The following is a 25,329-nucleotide window of genomic DNA, read 5'->3' on the forward strand; positions in this document are numbered from 1 at the left end:
ATCCAATTATGATTGTTGATGGATCGCTGTAATCCTTAGGCTCCTTGTACTACAAGGAGTTACGGACTCCTCTTTGTAGCCGCTAAATCCCCTAATATTCAAACAAATATTTACTTGTAGCCAGACTAAGTAGAAACACTCAAGAGAACTTTGGTTTATTTTGAAAAAGCTAAGAAAGATTAGACTACCACAAAATCTCAGGGTACACTGATTAGTGAAAGAAATAAAGACAATGGCAGCTTTTCCCATACTCTGACCAAGAAAGCCACAAATATCACAAGTTCACTGAGATGGAATCTTTACTTTTATCTTTAATTCTCCAAATTGTACTCTCAAAAGTTTCCATATGTGATGCTTGAAGTAAGTCTCCATTTTAGTTGGTGCTGCTTCAGATTCATTCCGCATCTGTATGTGCTGTCAACAAATGGCTTCATTTTCACTCCCTTTCTGCAGGAATTGTACTGAACTCTTTTATGGAAATGAATATTGATGTCTCAAGCAGCAGAGACTTTAAACCACACCTGACATTTCTAAAGCTCTCCAAAGCTCCTGCACTGAGACGGAAGGTAAATAAGTAGATTTAAAGCTGCATGTTTGTGCTTCATTATGATTAGCTTTTTTTCATCATGAAAATATTTCCAATTTATGAATTGCCACATTGAAAAGAAATTGCTAATTTTATTTAGTTCATTGTTATTTCTAAGACAGTGGAAGGATTAAAATTGATGAGTTAGGAACCACTGATTTTCAGCCCTGTCTCCTGACCATGAAGAGAACAGAAAAATTTCCCTTTAGTCAAAAAAGCAGACAAGAAAACCTCTGAATCCTGGAGTATAGGCTGTCTATATTGGGCTTCTAATTTGATGTACTGGTATAGGCAGATCTCTCTCTCTCTCTCTCTCCCCCCCCCTCTCTCTCTCCCTTCCCCCCCTCCAATTTTTTCTGCACTAAAGGATCTAATCTTGCAAAGTCACGAGTCTTGCCAAAAAACCAGTTTGGTTCCAAAATAAATGGTTGCAGTGGTGGGTTTCACTTACCTTTGCTACTGATTCGCTGTCACGCGCGCACCAGAAGCTTCTGCGCATTCGCAGAGCTTAATTGATGATGTCTGGGTGGGTGGGCAGAGCTTCCCGCCACCGCTACTACTGGTTCACCCCGGTTCAGGCGAACCGGTAGCAATCCACCACTGAGTGGTTGGTGTTTGGTAAGCTGAGATTCTTAGTTTGTCTGGGAAAAGTCTGATGCAAACCAGGGATGAAATTCAAAATTTTCCCCTACCAGTTCTGCGGGCATGGCTTGGTGGGCATGGCAGGGAAAGGATTCAGCAAATTTCCATTCCCACCCCACTCCAGGGGAAGGATACTGCAAAATCCCCATTCCCTCCCCACTCCTGGGGGAAGGATATTGCATAAGCTCCATTCCCACCCCACTTTGGGGCCAGCCAGAGGTGGTATTTGCTGGTTCTCCAAACTACTCAAAATTTCCGCTACCGGTTCTCCAGAACCGGTCAGAACCTGCTGGATTTCACCCCTGATGCAAACTAATAAAATGAAGGGATGATTCATGGTCTTAATTTTGATAAAAGAAGTAATGTGTTGATCTGAAAAAATGCACCTTGTTGCAGATTATATTGAGTCCCCTCCTTCTCTCTTCTATCTCATTCAATAATTTTTCCATGTAAAAGTACTGAACAGATGATGTTCTAAACTGGGAGCTAGTTAAGCCTTGTGTTTCTTCTGTAAATTAAACACAGAACTGTAACTGATACATCCTTGTGATATATCACTTTTTATATACCGTAACGTAATGCTCTGAATGAAAAAAAGACAGTACATGTGAATGTGACATGAAAATGTAACTCTTTTAAATTTAACCAGAGTGAGTGAGAGAGAGAGATTAGTTCAAATTAGGAAAAAAAATGGTTTTATTGGATTCAGTCCCATCAGGCTATAGGAATATTTTTTTAAAAAAGACTAATGGTTATTTCAACTGACAGAGTGGAGGGAGTTGTGATTATTTGGGCTTTCTGCTGCCCTTTGAATATTGTTCTGGAAGGTGTCCATTTTCTGGAATAAGTTGTGATGCCGGTTCCTCTTACGTTAGAGAAGATATTTTAAAAATCATTCTGTGAGCAGAACAGCATTACTGCATTCAGCCTCTAAATAAATAACCATGCTTCTAAAAATGGCCTTGACTAGAAGGATGGCAATGGAGACATGCTGAAATGAAAGTACCCTTGTTGACTGCCTGGAACATCACAGCGGGTGATGAAGCTATGAGTTTTTTGTTTTGTTTTTAAAGGAGGACGGAATTAAGTAGGCCATTTTTTGGCTATTATAATGCTGTTCCTTTCCATCCCGGTTCTCAAAAACTAGATTTTATCTGCTTTCCCCCCACACCACAATTTTTAAAAAATAAATCTGGCACAGTCATGATCAGACAAAGTCCAATTATTGCTGTTTGGCTGCCCCTTTCAGTTGGAATAGCAATAGTACGTAGACTTAGATACCACTTTACAGTGCTTTACAACTCTCTCCAAGTGGTTTACAGAGTCAGCATATTGCCCCCAACAATCTGGGTCCTTGTTCTACCGACCTCGGAAGGATGGAAGGCTGAGTCAACCTTTTTTTTTTTTTTAATTTGATTTATATGCCACCCTTCTCTGGAGACTCAGGGTGGCTTACAATGCATTAAGCAATAGCCTTCATACTTTTGTATATTTATACAAAGTCAGCTTATTGCCCCCACAAACTGGGTCCTCATTTCACCTACCTTAGAAAGGATGGAAGGCTGAGTCAACCTTGAGCCTTGGAGAGATTCGAACCAGCAGTAAATTGCAGGCAGCTGTGTTAATAACAGGGTGCGTAGACCACTGTACTATCAAGGCAGGATCAATACTGCATTCCAATCACCCAGTCATCAGAGAAAAGAAGCAAACTGAAGAAGAAGAAAGAGAAGAAGAAAACTTCCATGCACATGTGTTCTGAAACAAAGTTATTTCCAGAAGGCTTCTGAAAGAGTAGAATCCCATAGGGGAAGTATAATTTTAATTTTTTATAGACTGCTGGGAAGCCATGCCTTGAAGGCATAAGCTGCAGCCTTTCATTGTATCATTGAATTATTTGGGGCAAAAGGTTTTGATTTCAGTACCACTAGGCTGCCATTCCTTTTGCGGTTATGTCAGAATCAAAATGCAACTCAGAGCAATTTTCACTCTTTGAACAGAAGGGCTTCAAATGTCGTTTAGTTGATTGCATGATTTATATCAGGTGCTATTCAGGGCCTTTAGGACTTTGCAATATAAATGTGATATGTTGGTGTAATCTTTAACTGCTAAATGGATAAAGGATCCGAGTTTTATCACTTTACAGTTGAAATAAAACATCGTTCTGATTAGATTACAGTTTTCCTGCTAAAACAATATCTGGCTTGGTTTTTTGCATGTGTATTTTTATGAGGCCAATGTAATACACCAGAGGAAAAAAATGATGATAAACCATTGGGAGGTTAATGGACTGCTTTCATGGAAGAAGTAAGTCTGTTTTTTGACCTCAAAGTTCTAGTTGTTTGTTGTGTTAGGTATTTCTTCAGATATCAGTGTCGTCTTTTCGGCATGTTAGTACTGCCAAGTCTAGAAAATATCAGTGGTTTACAAAAATAACTGATTATTCCGTGTCTCGTGTAGTGAGCTGAAATGTTTGCAGTGGCAAGCTTAATAGAAAGATAATGGCTATTTCTTTATTATAGAGAATGAATCAGCAAGAATTTGGCTATACATAAAATAATTTCCTGCAGAATTGGGGCATAATTTTTTTAGAGGTCCTAAAATTAATTTAACCTATCCCTGCATATAAATAATAGATATGGATACAGAAAAAAAAAGAACCAGGATCAGTCCAAGGCAACAATAAGGTATAACAAGCATTTTCGTAAAATAATTCCCATTTCCCTATTTATTTCTTTAGGTTTTGCTCCCAGAATACTAGAAATCCAGGCATATAGCAAAAGTCCTCATAGACTTCATCCCACAGCCATATTCCTAAATTAGCATTTTTATCTGCTGCTCTAGCTATGTCCCGAAACCCATTTAAGCTATTCCTAGTAGTCAGTTTGCCAGTTCAAAATGAATAAAACATTTCATTTTTGTATATGACTTTCCAAATCTCTTCAAGTGAAATTTCCTGAAATGCCCACTCACATATCACTGCTCCCCTTCCCATTTAAAGCAGGGGTGGGTTCTAAATTTTTTTACTACTGGTTCTGTGAGTGTGGCTTATTTTGTGGGCGTGGAATTGTCATGTGACAATTCTTTAGGATTTAGCAGAGGTACTGGTCTACCAGGCTTTTAACAGCTTGCAGAGCTGTACCAGTCTACTCATGTATTTTTGCAGGCACTGGTCTACCCATTTAGTTTTGCAGGCACCTGTCTACCACCAAACTGCCTTTTACCACTGATCAGCTGTAGAGCAGCCCTTTGAAGCCCCGCGGCAAGAGTTTAAACAGTTTTTTTTTCCTTATAGTCCATCAGCTGGGACTCAGGAGGCAGCAATAGATTGGGGATGGGGCCAAATAAAAGGTAAGAATAACGCGGGGGGTGGGTGAGTGGGGTGGAGGGCCAGAACTGGTTCGGTGACATCATATCGTCACCGCTACCGGCTCGGCGGAACCGGGCAGAACCGGGAGGAACCCACCACTGATTTAAAGGTCCCCTCCTCTATAGGAATACAGAGTGCCTGGGACAGACATTCATTTATGCATTCCCTTGCTTTTTTCTTTTACTGCATCCTATCCCTTCGTTTTACCATGGAAGTCAGTGGCTTACTAAAGAAGGATAGGCAGGGAACTGAGATATTGAAATAATTTTTGCAGCTGCATTAGAAGTGATCAATGTACTTGACTTTTTCATTAAGTCATACTGTGGCTTATTTACTTGATCTTATTTATGTCTATGGAGATTCTCATTCATCCAGGTCCTGGTTGTCCCAAAGGTGCTTTTTCAAGAGGCAAGTGGACTTTCTGGTTTTTCTTTGAAGACGTTTTGCTCCTCATCCAAGAAGCTTCTTCAGCTCAGAATGTCCAGTTGCCTCTTGAAAAAGCACCTTTGATTTTATTTACTTGAATAAAATACCGTGCTTCCCTAGGACTCTGTGGGCTCAGTTACTAAAGGCTTGTCTATTCTGCTTATGCATCCTAAAACCATTTTATAAGTTACAGATTTCTTATATATAAAAAAGGTATACATTTAGGAAAAAACATATTTAATCTATTTTGTACATAAATCTACTCACCTGTTGTGGCCCGCCAGTGGCCTGTGCAGATTGTAGCTGATTCCGACAACGAGGAGGCTGGTGTGGTGCTGCACCAGCAGCCTGGGCAGCTGGTGCTCGAGTCGGACAGTGAAGAGGCTGGAAAAGATGTGGTGCCAGAGGCAGGGATTCAGCCAGGGCCTTCAGAACCTCGTGAAGCTCTTTTAAGTGAAGGGGACGAAGAGGAGGAGCCTCTTCTCAATGCACGGACACGCAGAGCTGCCAAAAGGCAGGAGTGGCTCCTCAGGAGGAGGTCTCCTCGAGAGTAAGGCTTGGGGCTAATTGGGCACACCCTTAGCCGATTAAAGGAGGAATGCCCATTGAAGCAAGCTGTAGGGAACATTTAGTTCACTCTCCTTCGCGTCTGGATTCTCTGCAAAATTGCTTCTGGGCTTTCTGCCAACTCTAGTAAGATTGTGATTACCTTATCTTAGGATTCTTGTAGGCTGTTAAGAAAGTTTATTAACAGCCTTTGTTTGAAAAAGACTGAGTTATTTTAGTAAATTAAGTTTCGTACAGACTTTGTGTGTGCTGCGTTCTTTGGGGTCCGTAACTGGGGCAGAACATCACCTGCATGTTTTAGGCTTCAACTGAACATTTCTAGTCATATTGGTGGTCACTTATTGACCAAATTTATATTTTTGGATATGTTGGAATATGAAATAATTTGAAATTAAAAACTCTTAGCTTGTATCAATTTAGGGAAAGAAATTATTCCATACTTTTAACATTTGTTAACATGGAGAGATAGATATAGTTATCAAAGCAATAACTTTGACTATAGAAATACTCTTTAATAATTATACATCACATTCGGTCTCATTTCCAGAAGATACACGTGGGAATTAGCTGTTTGTAATTTAAAGGAACTGTGAGTAAATCCTTTATGCAGTGGCATGAATATGCTACCAGCAAGGCCTAAAGGTAGTCCTTAGCTAATGGAACCCGGAATTTTGATCATAGATTGTTGAGCTCATAAGTCATAAAGTGAGTTATTGTAGTCATTAAGAAAATAATATAATTATTAAGCAAACTACTGTACATTGTTAAGGGAACCCAGCAGTGGTGGGTTTCAAATTTTTTTACTTCCGGTTCTGTAGGTGTAACTTGGTGGGCATGGCATGGCTTGGTGGGCGTGGCTTGGTGGGCATGGCAGGGGAAGGATACCGTAAAATCTCCATTCCATAGCCTGACTAGGTGGCTCAGTGACTAAGACACTGAGCTTGTCAATCAGAAAGGTTGACAGTTTGGTGGTTCGAATCCCCAGTACAGGTCTCCTGTGTGAGCAGGGGGTTGGACTAGATGACCCCAAGATCCCTTCCAACTCTGCTCCTGTTAAATTCCCTCCCCAATCCAGGGGAAGGTTACTGCAAAATCTCCATTTCTTCCCGATCAGCTGGGACTTGGGAGGCAGAGAATAGATGAGGGCGGGGCCAGTCAGAATTTTTACTACCGGTTCTCCGAACTACTCAAAATTTCTGCTACCGGTTCTCCAGAACTGGTCAGAACCTGCTGAAACCCACCTCTGGAACCCAGCATATCCAAGGGGGATGTTTTTGCCATTTTCTGTTGGAAAATGGCTAAAAACGTTGCATATCACATGACCACAGAATGCAGTAACTGGCCATATAAGCCAACAAGTTGCAAGCCAATTGCCTGAAATGCAATCATGGGCTATTAAGATAAATAAGAAACATTCCTGTTTTGCAAATAAAATAAAATAAAATAAAAAATAAAAATTGAAATCTGTTTAGGGGGAAAAAAAGAGATATAACAGATTCAACAGCTGTAATTATAAGAGGTATTCTGATGCCATCTACTGGTTGTAATTTTTTTCATGCCTTTAAAAACTAGAATAACTATATATAGAATATTGCTTCTGTATGACAATTTTAAGCTAAGTATATAGGGATTTAGTATTTTCCATTAGAAATGTGTTTATAAAATACAGAGTAGTATAGCAGCAGGTAAGAAATAAAAAATTCTAAGAATCAGATATCACTTAGAGCAAAGAACAATCAAGGACTCAATTGCCACCTTCAACAGTTTTATGTTATTTTATAATTAATCATTTTTGCATTATTTACAATAATACACCATACAATTAAAAGCTAAAGAAGGATAGCTGGCTGTATATTTTTAAGACTGATGAGTAAATGTACCCTTGAAAACTGGTTGAGTTCCAATAACTAAACATGAACACGAACCAACTTATTGACAATGTGACAAAACAATGTGTTCTTTATTCCTTATAAGTTTCTATTACCTTTATTAATACAAAATATACTCATAGAATAGTTTGTATTACATAATCAAATCATATGTATAAGTCAAAATGAGGTGCCAACTACTCATTCAGATTTCCTACAGTTATATAAAAGCATTTTTCATAAATAGTATAATCATATAAAATGATCCTCATAGTCTAATATCCTGCCTAGTTAATTTCCTTACAGGAAATGCAAGACAGTTGACAAATAGGTACTTGAAAGATTAGCTGAAGCAGCCTTTTTCCCATCACAAAATACTCATAAAATTCTGCATTATGCTGGACTCTGTCTTGTCAGTCGAAAACTCTACATGTTATAAGAGATTTTAATATTACAAGCATTGGCACAATCCATTAATGGATGCTTTGCGTGCAATATTAGACACCACTTGATTTGTACTGATAACCAATCAATAATCAGTGGATTTTGCACTTTTTAATGGATGTGTATGAGATGGATGTTCTGGAAACTATACTGTAGCTTTTTCTGTCTAGTACGGGCTAAATTATTTCTAATACTGGAATAGAAAAATCTGAAGGAGCTTATTACATTGTGGCTTCTCACTAAATCAATTGCAAAGATGCCTAAAAGGAGATTAGAAACTCAGTGTGAACTGTTGAGAAAATGAGCTACAAAATTCTACTCTATGTGTGAAACAAACACGTGTACATAGTTCATTGATGCAGATTAAAGAAATCTATGGAAGGCAAAAATTTTAATGGATGCCAATAATTTTGGCCAGGAGTCAAGAACAGGAGGACTGTTTCCTTATGTCCGGCTTCTTAGAGCCATCCCACCGGCTAATGCGCAAACAGAATGCTGCACTGTAGTAAAACAAATGGAGTCTTCTTATGGATTTCATATAAACCAGTGATGGCTAACCTTTTTGGCACTGAGTGCCGAAACTGGAGTGCATGTGTGTACGCCGGAGTGCCGGAACCCGAAACGGAGCAGTTGGCTGGTGCGCATGCATGTGGCGGCCAGCTGCTCTTCCGGGTTCCATTGTACACATGCATGCCATATAGCTGGTCCAGTGTGCATGTGTGCCAAACCAGCTGTCTGGCGCGCATGTGCGCAACAGAACCTGGAAGCCTGGCGACAGTGCACATGCCCACAGAGAGGGGCTCTGCGTGTTACCTCTGGCATGCGTGCCATAGGTTCGCCATCACGGATATAGACGGTTTTGTTCTTTTCCTCTATAAATAGCATATTTTCCTAAGAAATGGTACAAATTAAAATCAGTTCAAATTTTATTATGTCCTGATGCTACTATGCTTAGAAACAATAGTCAAACTAAACATCAGAGTATCTATAAATGTATATACTGTATCAAAATACTAAGCTATATAATAATTGAAATAAGTATACTAGTGATGATCTTAATGTTTATGTTCTTCAGAAGTCATTATCTGCTACCTCCTAAAAGCTAAGAAGAAAAAGTTGGCAACATTAAATGTAAACATAGTACTTATTAGCTAAAAGAACATGAACCAACTTGAGTACAATAAAGCTTGTTCTTATTCTTGTAGCCAATAAGAACTATTATATTACATTTACTTATTTTATTTATTTATTTCATTAAATGTGCCAGTTAGTGCAAAAGAGAGAGAGAGAGAGAAAATAACGCAAAATATTACATCAACTTACAGATAAGTGAATACATTAGAAAAATGAAAAATGGCATAAAAATGATAGACATAAATATAAAAGCTGATGAGCTGTTCTGTCTAACTCAACCTGTAAAATCTCTTATCTATAAAACGTGTAAATTTTATGTACTACTTCCCAATCATTGGTTAGGTGCACCTAAAAATAAGCAAGAAAAATAAAGTACATAAAGTAAATGGGCTACCCTTAAAGGGCATTAGGAAGCTACAACAGGTGCTGGTTGTATTGGTTGCTGGTCATGCTTTCGGGTGCAGTTCAAGGTGTTGGTAATCACTTTTAAAGCCCTTCATGTCATGGGTTCAGGCTTCCTAAGGGACTGTCTCATCCCAGAGGGGTTGGCCTGTCCCATCCATTCCAGTAAAGGAATCATGCTGTGAGTCCCATCAGCCCGTTTATTCCAGCTGGTGGAGTCCAGGAAAGGAAGTTCTCTGCTGTTGCACCTCTGCCTTCCCCATCTGTAATTGCATTATAGTGTTTTATATATACATACGTATTATTTTTCTTTTCTGAGACATCTCGAGTCTCTTGTGTAAACTGTGACCACCAACTTCAGCATTTCAACTGTAACACAGTCATTTCCTGAAGCTTTGCCATTTTTCATGGCACTTGATACTTCCCCTACTAGGGTATCTGGCATTTCATCTTTTGTAGGGGTTGTTACTTTTGAGTGATCTTGATTTTTGTATAGCTCTGAATATAATTTTCCAATTATTTCTAACATTTCCTGTCTTGTTTTACACACAGAGCCATCTTCATGTTTTAATGCAAAAACCTTCTTTCTTGTATTTATAACCTTGCATTTTGCTCCATTAATCCCTTTTGTTTTCTTCAATTGCCTTTTTCACAAGCTTCATGTTAAATTGACACATTTCTTCTTGGACACATTTTCTTATGGTCTTGCAAAGTTCAATGTACTCCAGTTTATTAGTGAAACTTCCAGTATACTTCAATGTCCATTGTTTTGCCATTAAATCAATAGTTTCATCAGAGATTTTTAACTGTACAATTTTTTGACTGTTTTCTGGCAGTGCTATAGATGTGGCAATGATTTTTTTTTTTTTTTTTTTACTATTTGCTCATTTTAATCCATAATGTTCATCTCTTCCAAATCTTGCAATAGAGCAAAGTGATTTGAAAAAGAGCCAGGTGATGTTTAATAAATTCATCAAAGAAAGAAAAAAAATTATATCTGGAGAAGAACTAGATATAGTAGACCACTACGTATACTTGGCCAACGGATCTCAATGGAAGGTGTTACAATAAAGGAAATCGAACAGTGTGTTAAATGTGGTTGTCAGGCATTTAGCAAGCTAAGCATAATTTTCAAGAACAACTTCCACCATGCCTGAAGAGAAAAGTTTTTTATCAGTGTGTGCTACCTGCTATAACATTTGCCAGTGAAACATGGACACTAACATGGATACAAAAGCTAAGAGTGGCACAAAGAATCATGGAAAGATACATGCTCGGCACTATAAGACAAGGTAGAAAGACCTGCACATGGATTAGAGAACAAACAAAAGTATATGATATCATCAAGAGAGTAAAAGAAGTGAAATTGAAACGAGCTGGTCACATAGCAAGAAGAACTGATGGCAGGTGGACCAAAGCAGTCATAGAATGGATCCCACTTGATAAAAAGCATCCATGAAAGAGACCTAAAACAAGATGAATCAACAACAACAGCAAGTATTGCAGGCCCAATTGGCAAAAGAAAGCTCAGGACCGTATTGGTTGGAAACATGCAGAAGATGCCTTCATCCTGCAGTGGATAGACAATGGCTGAAATGATGATATACATACACATACATACATATCAGTGGTAGGTTGTCCCCGGTTTGCACTTGTTCTATAGAACCAGTAGTAAAACCGGCGGGAGGCTCCGCCCACCGACCCCAACGTCATCAGAACGCTTCTGCGCATGCACAGAAGAGCACGCACGCGTGCCAGCAAAGCAAGCACACACACACGGCCCCATTGCGAACCGGTAGTAAAGGTAAGTAGAACCCACACCTAATACATATATTGTGTGTGTATGTATATGTATGCATTTATGTCTGTCTCCCTCTCTCTCTCTCTCTCTTTTTAATTATTGCCCTGTAATAATACGGGTGACCAATAAATTTTATAAATAAGTAAATGTAAATAAATAAAGTAGATAAATAACTTTATATCACAGAACTTTAAAATTTGATGAATTGTAGACTGTTGCCTAGCTAAGTCTGCTGATTGCTAAAAGAAAAGCTACATAAATACCATCTGTCCAGTCTGGAGTTGCTCCTAGCAAAGAAAAAATTAACTTGTGTCATAAATCTGAACAAAATCTACGTTATGATAGAATATGAGTGATTGTTTCAACTTCCCCTCGCCCACATGGGAACAAATTGTAAACTTTGTGGAATATATGTCATAACATAGAGCAAAGAGTGTTATTATATGCCTTTGTAAAGACATAAAAGCGTTCCCTGCGCCTTTGGCGTTTAGTCATGCAGGCCACATGACCACAGAGACGTCTTTGGACAGCGCTGGCTCTTTGGCTTTGAAACGAAGATGAACAGGGCGCCCTAGAGTTGGGAATGACTAGCACATATGTGCAAGGGGAACCTTTACCTTTACCTAAAGACCAATAATAAATGGGTTGGGAAGGTGCGTAAAGATATGGGCTAGAAGCTTTGAAAAGCATTGGGAATTTTACAAAAAATAGACAAATGGGTTAAATGACCATTCTTCACTATTTACATACATAATAGTGTAAATATATATACACTATTTATTTATAAATTTTTGACCTGGTCCCAATCTAAAATTGTGAACAGATAGCAATAGCACTTTTGCCACTCCACAGAGCTTTAAAAATGTACTATTTCCTCAATTAGAGCTGAAATAGCTTTATAGAAAATTTCTTGCATTGTAATAATTTTATGCTTCGATAAAGTAATCCATAACCTTACATCCTCTTAGGATTGTTGACATATGTGTATGGTGTGAAGAATATGATAATTGAAGTATTTACAACTTTAAAGCACCATTTATGTATTTCTACGGTGTGAAATTCTATAGGCTTCATCATCAAATTCATAAATGCTTCAGTCCTTTATGATGGGCTGAAAACTGCACTACAGCTCTGTGATGTGGAAGCATGAGAAGATGTTATTACAATATGTTAATTTGTTCTAAAATGACAAAGATCACTGAACATAATGTCTAGACTGCAATGACTCAATGACAGTGCATCGTGCATTCATACGCTTTGGAACAGAGCTTATTTATTAAAGGGTGGCTTTACTTTGACACTTCACTTTACATGTTATCACAGCAGGAAAATTATTCTACCAAATTTATTCTTATTATTAAACAGAGAACTAGTCTGATGTAGTGGTTAATCTGTTTTAGAAACCAGGAGACTGTGAGTCCATCTCACAGTTTGTTGTGGGGAATATAGGAAGAGCAAGCAGTATTTGGCATGTCCATAGCCATGAATTCTCTCTCTCTCTCTCTCTCTCTCTCTCTCTCTCTCTCTCTCTCTCTCTCTCTCTCTCTCTCTCCCTCCCTCCCTCCCTCCCTCCCTCCCTCCCTCCTTCCCTCCCTGTGAGAGAGCTGGAATAAAAAACTAAAAAAAGACTCTGCCCAAACCTAGCTATCCAAATAACATAATTTCTAATAGCTGTTCATTCTAAGAAAATAGATTCTTTTGATAGTATGCCAGGACATGCTTAAATATGTCCTTTATTTCTGCATATAGAGTTCTATTGCAAGATGTAACTACTAAGATGGAGCTGTTCTGCTTAGTATGATAGACGGTAGAAAGGAGATGACCTAACCGAAATAAAGATATATGGATTTTGGGGAAAAAAACCAAATCTGAAAGCAATCCATGTACATTGTTGAAAAGCTTCTAAGTGTAATTAATTGAAATTGGAACATAAGAAACCTCAAGCAGGAGAATATTTTGGAAGGGCGGGGGGTGGGGTAGAAAATGTCACTAACATGGCAGAAATTTATTATTTAGTTTTGTAATTTTAGACTAGACTTGGAGACATCGGACTTGTATGTCTACTTCTTATTTGTGCAAATAAGAATGCTACCAAGCTGTAGAATTCTACCAAGGAAGAATTAAGGAAAAGGATAAATGTTTAGCAATTGAATATCTAATAAATGCCTATTCCATCAAAACTATTAATTATAAAAGCAGGACGAACTTTTTAAAATAATCTATTTTGTGTCTATTGTATAACATATGTATTCAAACACAAAGGACAAGAAATGAAAGAGCATTAATATATTGAAATGTTAATAGTTAACCAATAAGTAATTAATATTCTAATAAGAAAGATATGAGATCATTATAGATACAATTACTGAAATATATTTAGACACTGTTGCTTAATGGATTTAATAATGGCATATTTGGGAACCAAAAACTCAAAACCTTATATTACATTTGGCTTTTCTTTACCTCCTTTTGCTTGGTATCCTGGGCTAGGATACTTCATCCTTCAGTTTGTTGCTCAATCATTCTGTTTTTCTGCATACCACCTCAGGACTAGGAACTAGCTGGTAGCAATTTTCTATAGGTAGATATATTCTATAGGTAGATATATTCTATAGGTAGATATATTCTCAGAGAGAATATTTTTATATTCTCTCTACCTTTTCTATAGGTAGATATATTCTCTATCTATAGGTAGATATATTTTCAGGTGTATGTAACTTCGTACCAATAGAAATATATTGATTATATCATAGTTCCTCTCCCAGAAGTTAATTGTTTCATAAAGTTACGGGAAATCTCAGACTAGGCAAAATAAGTGGGTAAGTGGGTAAGTAAAGTGAGGGTTGTCTGAAGGATAAAGTAATCCAAAATAATACTTGTAAACTTAATAATCTGTCCAATGATACTGTTGAGGTAATGGGGGTCAATTTTAAATTTTGTCCTTTCTTTAAGTGTATAAGTGTTTAAGTGAATATTGTTGGCGTTTGCTTGTTTTTTGTGTGTGTGAAAGATAAACTATTGTGAGGGTGTTGGACTAGTGGAAGCAGGACAGGTTTGGATGGAAGAAGAATTTCTGTACTATTTTTTGATCTAACTGTGGACTCAGAATATCACTAGGAGTTTGCTTTTTGGTTGCCATGGAGAGTTATGACCTCATTAACAGGACTAAGCAGATGGGTAGATCTCCAGATTCTGCTGAACTACAAATTCTCCAACAACACCAATGACTACTGCTTGGCTGCTGGGAATTGTTCAGCAATTTTTGCTGTCTAATAAAAGTTAAACAGCAATGTTGCATAATTGTACTCATGCCAGCCATTAATGCTGGCGTTATATCCAATTCATTCATTGAGGTTTCTATTTAACACATAATGTCTCTTTTTTATTCGCTAGGGCTTCCGAAAAATTTGTGAAAGCTTGTATGTGGAATATAAAGATATTCTTTTTGGCACAGAGCTCCTAAGTCGAATTGATCTCTGTGCCATGCATAAAAAAAAGCAAGATTCTGGGTACTATCACTGTGAATATTCGCTTAATATATGCCCCGTAAATTCTGAAGATAACAGAAATGCAAAATAGCAGGCTGATGCCCAGACGCAAGTGTTCCTTGAAATTATGGTGCAGATAAAGTAATGGAAATAGTGCATGGAGACAATGATCTTGCTGCTCAAATAAATTGTAATGAAGCCAGAAAACATTCTAGGGATTCAGTAATCGTGAGGGAGTGAAAATCAAGAAAGGAAAAAAAGGACAGGAAACAATTTGGACAAAATTATAGCAAATGGAAAAGTTCTAAAAATATGAAGTCTTAAAATAAGTGGGTAAAAATATAAAGTGTTTCTCAAATGATGGTAGAAATAAAATTGCCACTGGAAACATTAATCAACCAATGATTGTGAATGTATTTTTCAGTTGTGATTTGAGATAAACATCATTGCTTCAGCAATATTGTTTAGTACATTAGTACAAATGTTGATGAAGGAAGCAAAAAACAATGAACATCATGTAAGAGGAATAAGGAAATGATATGAATACATGATTGCCTACTTGGGTTTACATTTTGCTATCTTTAATTGAAGTATTTTACTAAAACCTTATTATCCTGTAGGATTACTTTTTCAGTACTGAATTAGTGGAACTGCTTATCTGAAATGTATACAGTGCTTCATAATAAAACAGCTTCCATGTAAAATGGTGTTATTTGGGAATTAGAGAAATAAAACTTGAATGCAATACTTAGCTATAAAGGAAAATATGTCCTATAAGAGTGAAAAGTACAGCAATAATTAACACTGGATTCTAAAATGTCATGTTCTTTGAGCAATAAAGAATGCAGTACAAATATAGTGATGCATTTGTTTATTAGAGACAAAAGAGTGCTTGAATATACCATATATACATGAATTAAAACTGGTAATACATATGTAAGCCAAATCATAGTATTCCACTCATTTAATTTATCAAAAATAAAATATAAAATTATTACATGGTCTTTATCTTTTTTATCCAGTACTGTATGTACTAGATAAAATGTGCTATAACATTACACTTCTGTCAGGTATTAGTAATACATTTTGTCCAGCAGAGGGCACAAATGAAAAAGCTGGTGAAATTTATTAGAAAAGTTTATTGTTTTTATTTTAAGCTTGGCAGTCTAAAGCAACTATATTTTTAAATTCCTATAAACAAATTTACTGGCTATTATCATTCCTATACTATTGATAATAGTATATATTCACAAATAAAGAACATTATTTATTTTTGAGACATTCTAATTCAAGGGCCTCTTTTACAATAATTTGTCCTGTGACTTAAGTTCCCCTGATTGAGTCTTTGGATATTCTAGAAGATTCTGCAACAATATTTTGCACTGTATGTGTTTTATTTTATTTTAGCACAGATTGAATGACCAGTTATAAGGAATGCTTTGCCACCGTTAGATGAATTTGAGCAGGATGACTATTTAATGCACTTTCAAATTTTGATTACTTATTATTCTGTATCAATGTAGATGTGATCAGTTTTTTGGGTGCTGTGGGTGTGACAGCTCTGCTGTGCGAGGTGCATTTGGTGTGGTTTGCTCTCAGGTCCAATTCAAGGTGTTGATTATCACCTTTAAAACCCTTCCTGGCATGGGACCCAATGAGGAACTGTCCTGTTACAATCACATTACCTGTACCACCTGGTCAGGCATTGAGGGTATGTTACAAACCCCACAGGTAAAGAATTTTGACTGGCTGGGTCTAGGAAGAGAACTTTCTCAATTTTCAGATGACACCAAGCTGGAGGGAATTGTTAACACTTTAAAAAATAGAATACAGATCTTGACAGATGTGACCCCTGGCCCCTGTCCAACAAAATGCAGTTCAGAGGTGAGAAAAAATAAGGTCCTGTACTTAGGCAGGAAAAACCAAATACATAGATACAGAATAGGCAATACCTGGCTCAACAGTAGTAAATAGGCATCCTAATGCACACCACTTAAGTATGAGCCAGCAATGTGCTGCAGCTGCCAAAAAAGCCCATGTAATCCTGGGCTGCATCAACAGAGGTATAGTATCAAGATTGTGAGAAGTGATAATACCACTTTATACTGCACTAGTAAATACTGCATATAGTTCTGTTCACCATGATACAAAAGAAATGATGTTGAGACCCTAGAAAGTACACAGAGAAGAACAACGTAGATGATAAAGGCCCTGGAGGCTAATTTGTATGATGAATGGTTGAGGGAGCTAGGTATGTCTAGTCTATTGAAGAGAAGGATTAGGGGGAACAAAACTGTATTCCAGTACTTGAGGGGCTGTCACAGAGAAGAGGGGATTGATTTGTTGTCCAAAGCAGAGGGGATAGGACAAGAAGTAATGAGTGGAAGCTTGTTAAAGAATGATTGAATCTAGAAGTAAGGAGAATTTTTTTGACAATGAGAATAATTAATTAATGGAATAGTTTGCCTTCTGGATGGGTGGATGCTCAATCACTAGAAGTTCTCAAAAATAGACTGGACAGCCATTTGACCAGGATGGCGTAAGGTCTCATGTCTTCTTAAAGTTTGTGTTTATCTCTTCTTACAAACACTCTTCAAAACTATTTGTCTCAGGATGTCCCCAGTATAAAACTAAAAAAAAGAAACCTCACCGATCCGATGCACTGTCCTTCCTCTTGCTTTCAAGCTGTCCCAGCCTTGTCAGCCATTAATGGCTGAAACTCCGGAGCCAGAAAAAGAGCTTTCCCAGGATCAATCAGGGGGTTTGCGATACCCCTGAGATCACCAGGATGTGCTCTTCACTACCGCAGCCAAAACGAGGCTGCGGGGTCCAAAAAGAACCGTCCGGGACCGGAGATTTCGGCGGGAGTTTCTGAAGTGTAGAAACTTCCCGTCCATCTCACCGCGATGTCAGCTGGTCTCATGTCTTGAGCAGGGAGTTAGACTAGAAGATTTCCAAGGTCCCTTCCAGTCCTATGATTCTATGTTCTATGTCAGTAATCTAGAATACAAGATAATAGATTTATGTATGGTGAAAGATGACTCAATAATCAGCATTGAGTGTGCACCAGGTAATTACAGTGCAAAGACAACGTCTGGCTGTTACTGGTAATTGTTGGCTTCAGTTGGTGTTCAAATGTAACAAAAATATGTTTTCATTTTTTTTTAATGTTTGCCCATGTAAACATAAGAATGATTGAGAGGCAATATCTTTAAGATTCTTCGACTGTTTAATTACACCTCTTTTTATAGATGTAATTGGCTTATGTGACCTATTAACAAACATTCCACCATGCAGCAATTATTTTTCTAAAGCTCATTAATTTTCTATAGAGCATAGAAAATATGTAGTAAGCCATATTTATATTCCTTTAGGACAGCTTGTCTATTCAAATTACAAGCTTATGTAACAGGTCAATTCTGACATTTGTATGTAACAGTTATTCCTTTTTGATGATGCAAAATAATTAAGCTTCATTGTTCATTTACAACTAAGGCAAGTGTTTACCATGTTCATTAACCTGGCATTCTAACTGCAAATGGCAATAATGTCAAAATTAGCTTTCACAATATCCAAATTTCTTTGCATTCCAAAGCCTGTGATGAAACTTACTTCAAATTTTAGAACTTTATTGGTATTCACCTGCTCCCGCAGGAGAAAAGCCAGACTCATCTCTTCTTCTATGCCTGCATTTTTCTTCTAAATGAATTAAAAGGACTTTGTTTCAATACGTAGAATTTGAACAAGGTGAGTGATGGATAGCTTGTCAAGTGAGAGCAGTGATGTAGTTCTGAAGCTGATGATCCTGATCTTGATTTAATCTAAAAAATATGAATTGATTTGTAGAACTAGAGACTATTATTACCTCAATGGCACTATCTGTGATTAAGGAAAAACAGGGATACGCAACAGAACATTTTCAGCTCTGTAATCTCAGAGATTATTCTAATAATACCTAACTTTTTTGTATGGTGACTCATTCATTGAGAAATATCATGAAAATGTCTAAAAGTTAAAGGTAAAGGTTTCTCTGTCCAGTTGTGTCCGATTCTAGGGCGTGGTGCTCATCTGTTTCCTGAGGGAGCCAGTGTGGTCTGAGACAGTTTCCATGTGGCCAGCATTGCTATATGCCAAAGGAATGTTGTTACCTTCCCAACAAAATGGTACCTATTAATCTACTTGCATTTGCACGCTTTCAAACTGCTAGGTCGGCAGGAACTGGGGCAAGAATGGGAGCTCACCCTGTTGCGTGATGGTTGGGTCTCGAACCCAGACTGTCAGCTTTCCAGCTGACAAGCTCAGTGTGCTCAATTGTGGGGCCCTTCTGCAAATGTCTATGGGTATTGGGTATACCTGCCACAGAAGGTACTATTATCATATGAAATCTTTTCCACAAGCACATATATGTACACACATATGCATATTCATGTTTATATATGCTTTGGATGGCCCTTTTTCCATTGAAGTATGCTTACCATAGTAAATCTGTCATGTTTAATCACATTCAGGTATTTGTATGGTTGCAGTCCATGGCCAGGACACATTTTGCCACTGTCACTTTTTGTCCCTGCATCAGTGTCTTTGCTCCTTACCTTCAGCTGCAATGCAATGAAGGGCTGTGGGAGCATGATGGGGGGGACAATGGGATTACAAGGCAGCTGCTCAGCATGGATTTTTCCCTGCTCTCCATAATAGGATAAAGAATAAGGAAACAAGCTTTTCAGCTGACCAAGTAGGTGATTGTATTGTAAAGTGTAAACCAGGGGTCTCCAACCTTGGCAACTTTAAGACTTGTGGACTTCAATTCCCAGAGTTCCTCAGCCAGATTCTGGGAGTTGAAGTCCACAAGTCTTAAAAGTTGCCAAGGTATAACATTTGACATTTTCATTATATGAAAAGGTGAGCATTTACTACTGTCTTATATCTTTCTTCATTGCTAATGTTATTTCTGGACTTATTTCCAGCAATATTTTGGAACAACATTATATGTCCTTCTGAAATGCTATTCCCCAAAATGATATTATAGTTTGACAGAAGTCATTTTATTGATCTATTTTGTCTTAATGAAATGGTTCGAAACCGTTGTTTTATTTTTAAGAAAGCCTACTCATCTCATAAATGCATTTTTCTCACCGATAAAAATATGAATCAAGAAACGCTCTCAAATATGTTAAGCTCTATTTAATTACTCCCATGACCCTTCAAATGCCCCTGGGTAGGTCAGTTGAAGCTGTATACTGAGCCATGCATTCTTTCATTAGTAAGAGATTAAAAATTAGGTCACTGAAGTAATTTTTTGAATGCTTTCCCTGTGGCCAATTCATAGGTTAATTTCTATGAGGGTATGCATGCTATCATTAAAAGGTTCCATGCTTCAATATATATATAAAAAGAAACTAAAGGCTTTTTAAAGGATATGAACAAAAAAACCCTATTGGATTAGAAGAAAGAGTTCTAATATTCAGTTTACCAATGGACTAGAAACACTTCTAGGATTGAAATATATATATTTTTAAAAAAACAATTATTCAATTTCTATGACTGCCCACTTAACCAAGTGATTCTGTGGTCTTCTCAATGCTAACTAACATCATTTCTGACAACCCCATCCAGCATCCTGGCCCCATCAAAGTGCTCCTTGCAGAAGATGCTGAAGATAGAATTCTCCCAGAGTGATTGTAGATTTAGTGGCTGCTGTCCGCATTTTTTATATGGGTTTGGGGGATTATTTATTAATTCATATATAATTTATATTTACCATGGATATTTCATGTTATGTGAATTCATTAACTGCCAGGAGTCCTAGTAGATTATGGGAGGTCAAATAATTGAATAAATAACTTCAAGCAGAAGCAGGATAGATTTATTAGATTCCTACATTAAAGATGTTGAACTGAAAGGGCCCTTTCCAGCTTTTTGACTTCTTCATTACCTTTCATCTGATCATCCAAATGATTAGCCAGTTCACTGTCAGCTTAAAAAATAGTGACTCTTTTAAGTTCCTAAAATAAAAAGATGTGACATAAATGCACGTGATGAAGGTTCCTTTAGTATTTTCCAAATATATTCAAAAAGGGTAATTATACTATCTGGAAATATTTGTCCATGCCCAGAAAAGATATAAAAAATATTTAATTGATCATTTGATTTCATACTTGTCAAGTCAACCCCATTAAATTCAATGGCATTATTTCGGAGTCAGCATAGGATTGCAGAGCCTACCTTGCCCAGATATTTTTAGCTTGAGCATTATCTGCAGGCCTCAGGCAGAAGCTCTGAGTCATTGTTTGCTGGAAGTTATGTTTCAAAAGGACAGATACAGCCTTTTGTCATTCTTTAGCAAACACAATAAGTTGGGAGCATTTTTTTTTTTTGCCTAAGACTTGTTTTTATTTGGTATTACTTGCATACATTTGATGATTTTAAAGGCATAATTATCAAATACATTATTAACATATAAGCAATTGTGTAATTAAAAATATTCTCAATTTTTCATCTTTTTTTCTGGAAACACTTAAAAGGGTTAGGATTAATCATTTATTTTACCCTCTGTTGTTTGGAAAATGAATGAGAGTAATGTGGTACGAAATCCTATGCTTTTTTTGTGCCTTCAAATCAATGTTGAGTCCTGATGACAGCTAGACTAGTCCTTGTGGTTTTCTTGGCAAGATTTTCAGAAGTGACTTGCCATTGCTTGCTTCCTTGGACTGAGAGAGAATGACTGAGCAAAGGTCATCCAGCTGGCCAGTTAAGGTACAGCTAGGACTCAAGTCTCCTGGTTTCTAGCCTGGTGCTTCAACCATTATACCAAACTGGATCTCCATTTGTTTCTTAGTACAAGATAAATGAGGCCATTTTGTTCCTTGTGTTCTGTAGATCTTCTCACATATCCAACAAGAAGTAATGTATGAAGAATCTGCAAGCTGATAGGGGCTTGTTTCAGAAAGAAAAAGAGAGAAACAAAATAAACAAGAAACATCGTATGAATGCATTTTAACTACTTGATGTTAAACATTTCAAATTGGACAATAGGCAGTATTATTTGATAGGACCTCATCAATCTCTGGGCCTGATCTCTCCTACCATTTTAATTGCACTGAGTAAAAGAATGGGGCTTTCTTTGAGCATCTGACAGTCAGCAATAGAAATTTTAAACTAAATGCTGATGTTTCTTGAGAGTAAGGCATAAAAGCAGAGCTTTCTTTTGCAGAAGACCACTTGTGACAAAGCTTGGCACAGTTTTTGGTCCCACCAGTTAGGAATTAAACAAACAGAAGCTGCACTTTGGATTGATGGTTACCCACTCTTTAGCTATATGTTTTACTGCCCTAACTACTATTCACAGGATGGCTGCTACATGCATGAAATGGTTCATAGGGTACGTCAAGGAGAGGGATGTATGTGTCTTACTAGATCAGGGGTCTCCAACCTTGGCAACTTTTAAGACTTGTGGACTTCAACTCCCAGAATTGAACTCTGGGAATTAAAGTCCACAAATCTTAAAGTTGCCAAGGTTGGAGACCCCTGTACTAGATGTTGCTGTTCTGTAGTTTTTGGCTTTTCCATCAGCATCCTTGGGTAAGGTATGCTGGGCATTAACAGTTAACATTGCCCAGGAAAGGAGACAAGAGCAGCTGATTTAAGACACATACTATGCTTAATGCTTAACACATAAGGTGCCATTCGGATAAATATTTATACATTTCCTCCACAATATGAACCCATATTTGGTCATTGACAGAGGATTCCACCAGCATTTACACTTATAGCACATACTCTAACTTCTATTGCTACTAATAAATGATGTTGTGACATGAAAATATGTCTGCTCTGGCAGAGAAATACTTGTGCCTTGCTATACCACTGTGGCATTTATGACCTTGTAGATTAAGTATGTTCTGTCTAAATATCAGAGCAAGGAGGGAGACATATGGCCCATCAGCTGAACAACATCCACCTGCTCCCACCATCAGGCTCAATAATGAGAAAAGCTAAAACATGTACTTCAACAAAGTACTTTTTAAAGACCGCACATTCTCTGACCAGCGTAAATGTATCTGCATTGTACCCTTCCATGTTGAACCAGGTAACTTTGATCCTTAAGTGATATTCTTTATAGCATTATTTAGAAAAAGAAAAAAAATATAATACTGGTATTACACAGTATTGCTCCCTGAGACAGATGGAACTATCTGCATCATAGTGCAACATCAGTGAAATCCCTAGTTCCCCATAAAAGCAAAGTCGTTTTGGAGAAAATAGGATATGAGCGCTCAATTGTTGTAAGAATATTGGCTATTGTTTAAACACAAACATCCTTTAGCTTTGAACTGAATCACACAGTGACTCTCTTGGCAGCTTTCATCTTTAAATCAATCCATCAGTACGGCTTTTATTTTTAGACGTATGACTTAATTATAGTGACAAAAGACTTCTGGTTCATTGCCATTAAATTTCTATGGATATGACTATTCAGTTGTCCAATGCTTGGGATTCAAAGGCCAAAAGAGGCGTGCAGGATATGAACAAAGAGCGTATCTGCAGTTCCTAAAAAACAGCTTTGCCTTTTTCCAGAAAAGAATCGTGTAGAGACAGAGATCATGTTGGTTTTAGGAGCAGCAGACAGAAAGAGGTCCACTCCTGGATATTTGAACTCTATTTTGCATTTCAGAAATGCTGCACAACCCTAATAAGTAAACATTGTTGCATTGATCCATTGCGTCTCATTTAATATTTGGTAATACCAAAAGGAAATTATTATAAAATCCAGTTCATTAAGAAAATATAAGTCATTCTCATGTCAGCTGCATGCAGATAGAGAATACCTTAGTCGAAGAAGAAACTATTAAAGGAACTTTGATTATTTAATTATTTTCCTCCCAGAGTTGAACCATCACTAAAGTACTGCAGAGCCGTGGTGGCGCAATGGTTAGAGTGCAGTACTTCAGGCTACTTCTGACTGCCGGCTGACTGCAATTTGGCAGTTCGAATCTCACAGGCTCAGGGTTGACTCAGCCTTCCATCCTTCCAAGGTCGGTAATATGAGGATCCAGATTGTTGGGGACAATATGCTGACTCTCAGAGAGGGCTGTAAAGCACTGTGAAGCAGTATATAAGTCTAAATGCTATTGCTATTGCTACCTCTAACACAACCAAAGGAATGTATTTGAACTTGCCCTTCATTTTCATGCAAGATATTGCAACTGCATCTTGGGTGCAAAATCCAGTTGCTCTACTCTCAGACAAATGATTAAGAAATCCACAATAGGCGTCAATAGCGGTTCCTGTCAAAATGAGATTCTTATACCCTGTCAAAGATACTGCTATAATGCACGTTCAGCCAATGCAACTGTACAGTTTACAAAATTAATACTCATTATAAACAGAAAAGCCGATTTAAAAATGTCCTGTATAACCAACCTACATCTTTTTTAAAAAAATAAACCAACACTTAAGGAAGTACGAATGGAAATTAAAACTATTGTCACATTCTGACACTTGGAATGGCTGCTTCTGGATCTGATTTGATCCAGATTTCCTTCTAGGACTCGGGCTAATTCATGACTTGAAGGACACTTGTTCAAAATATCTTTGGATCAACCAGCATGCTTTACGTATTGTTTTGATTTTTGATTTTCCAAACCATGATGAAATCTAGTTACCCTTTAATTTCTCTTAGCACTTCAAAATGGCTTATTACAAAATGAAAATGGTTGCAAGATCCAGTTGCTCTGCTCTCAGACAAATTATTAAGAAATCCAGAATAGACTTCAATAGTGGTTCCTATCAAAGTAAAATTCTTATACCTTGCCAAAGATAAGAGCTGAACTGCTATAATACATTTTCAGCCAATGCAGCTGTTCATGAATTACAAAATTAATACTCATTATAAATAGAAAAGCCAATTTAGAAATGTAAGGTACAATCAATCTTCACCCTCTTTTTTTGAATAAACCAACACTTAAGAAGTGGGAATGGAATTGAAAACAGTATTGTCACAAATTCTGACATTTGAAATAGTTGCTACAGGATCTCAAAAGATGCAGGTATTGATTGCTGGAGACCTAAGATAGATCCTTTAGATGTTACTTCTGACACCACTTCAAAAAATATAAGAGTTTGTAAATCTTGTGAAATTGAAGTTGACATTACAGCAAAACTTCACATTTATGGACCAATTATCAGGAATGGATATTTTACAAAATATGAATTACATAATTAAACAATTATTAGGCTTTGTCCAACTTTATTATGTGGGGTAACGCCTAAGATAAATTGAACCTGGTGAATATGAGGTTTTCTGAATGGAGATCTATAAAATCGAAGTGTTTTTTTTTTCTACTGGAAATTTTCTAACATGTTATATTGTTGTCAGCAACCAGAATAATGATATAGATAATGCATACTGTTTAGATGTCAATAACATAATCTTTCAATACATGCTGGGAAATTTCCATTTGAAATCTAAAGCTATAATCATGTCAGAATTCAGGCAGGCACATATATATCTCACATCATCCCACTTTAGAATTTTAAAAACAAAATGTATCACTTGCTCTACTTCACTACCATTCCAGAGTGAAAGAAATATAGAAAGTATTTAA

Source organism: Pituophis catenifer, unplaced genomic scaffold (genome assembly GCF_029215685.1).
Source record: "Pituophis catenifer annectens isolate HBS135680 unplaced genomic scaffold, rPitCat1.0.hap2 SCAF_3, whole genome shotgun sequence".
Taxonomy (NCBI): domain Eukaryota; kingdom Metazoa; phylum Chordata; class Lepidosauria; order Squamata; family Colubridae; genus Pituophis; species Pituophis catenifer.